This window comes from Mustelus asterias, chromosome 3 (genome assembly GCF_964213995.1).
Source record: "Mustelus asterias chromosome 3, sMusAst1.hap1.1, whole genome shotgun sequence".
Classification (NCBI taxonomy): Eukaryota; Metazoa; Chordata; class Chondrichthyes; order Carcharhiniformes; family Triakidae; genus Mustelus; species Mustelus asterias.
The window spans coordinates 29,322,875-29,324,597 of record NC_135803.1 but is presented as its reverse complement, the minus strand read 5'-3'; positions in this window follow the sequence as shown (position 1 = coordinate 29,324,597).

Genomic DNA, 1,723 nt, shown 5'->3' with positions numbered 1-1,723 from the left:
GGTTAGATTTGCAAAGTTTGATTATGTTTTTCACTTCTGGAGGCTGTAAAGATTATATATTAACTCCAATGCAGCTGCGATCATATTCATTATCACTGCTTTATTGCATCTATAGATTTTACACTTCTTTCACTACTTTATTATTTTGTGTACTTTTGCAAATTTGCCCCTCTCATAAAGAACAGTGCTGAAGTCCAAACATTTCTATTTTAACATAGATAAAATAAAATGATGGATCATCTTTATTTTCCTTTGATTGAGATTTTGGAAGACAAATTTGCTACTATTATTAATATCTGGAGTCTGACCAATCCTAACTGTTCAAACATTTTATTAATAAACTGTGTTTCTTGCTGCCAAACATACAGGGGTTCAGTGCATGCATGAGGTTTGCGGATGCAGAGATTGGCGCCTGATGTCAGCAAGGACTTACCTGATTGTTTCTTGCAGTTTTTGCGTGGACCAAATGACATCATCGTGTAAAGTGACATCATCACTGACAGAGTCTGATTTGTGCAGCGGCAGGGAACACTGAAAATTGATGGTGAGAATGCGATGTCCATGCATGCCCACACTTACATCATCATGCAGTGTCATCATCGCTTGAGTACCATACCTGTGCAAGTTTATTTAACTAACTCTGCAGCTGTGTTTCATTGTTCACACAAACCAATGCCACTGTTTTGTAGCTAATTGTTTTTGTACATACATGCCTGTATATAGTTTTCACTGCTTACACTGATACACCTCATATCACCGGGGCCCAAACTAATCAGGTGTAGACTGGGTTGTTATATGACTACTTGATGACCTGGTCATGTCTAGTGTCACATGACAGGAGCGCACCAGATTTCCCTGGGAGCTTGGGCAGAGCACAAGTGCTTCTTACAGCTGCAGGGTTAGTTAAATAAACTTATTGTTATTTTAGTCCTTGTTCCAATCAATGTTACAGTGAACCTCAGCAAATTGCATTATGGATGATGCCACGGGTATTGACCAGTTCTGTTGTCTCCCATGCTTCTTTTGTCAGGTGGGGTAATCTCCTCTTGCCATCTCTTGTTCACTGACAGTCTGGAGGAAGGTACGCAGGGAGTTACCATTAAATTGTGGCGCTTCCTGTACAAGTTCCTCTGGCATTTCCAATGGATAAAGATTCTGACTGACACTCTGCAGCCCTTTGCTGTGTGTGACCGTCTGTCCACAGCCTCCAGCGGCTCACAGTGAATCGGGTTCAATGGGGCTGACAGTTTGGTGGCAGCCCCTCTTGCAGCTATCCTTCACTGCCCGCAGCTGCACTACCTTCTGACCTTCACCTCCAGAACCCTTGAGCAGAACCTCATAGCATGACTGTCACTTTAAAACTCCCAGGAGCAGTTGCTTCTGTCTGTGAATCCACCCCCATCCACAATCTCCAAGCCCGTTCTGGGCCTCTCTCATCCTGATTCCCACCGGATACTCATTAGTTGACCAGTGAATGACTGATGTGGGAAGAAGGAATTGGGTGGGAGAGATTGATACGCTGACTTTGCTTTTGCCTATGTCATCCACTTTCTCCCTGTAAAAGTCTGCCTGTTGTGTGGCCAGGAGGCAATGCCGTCCAATGAGAAAATTTTTAAAAAACCTAAACCAACATCTCCAAGAATAGAGATCAATAGAACAATAATATCAAGAAGTGTCTGTACTGTTCGTTTCTTATTTACAGTCCTCAAGATTTGCATAGACC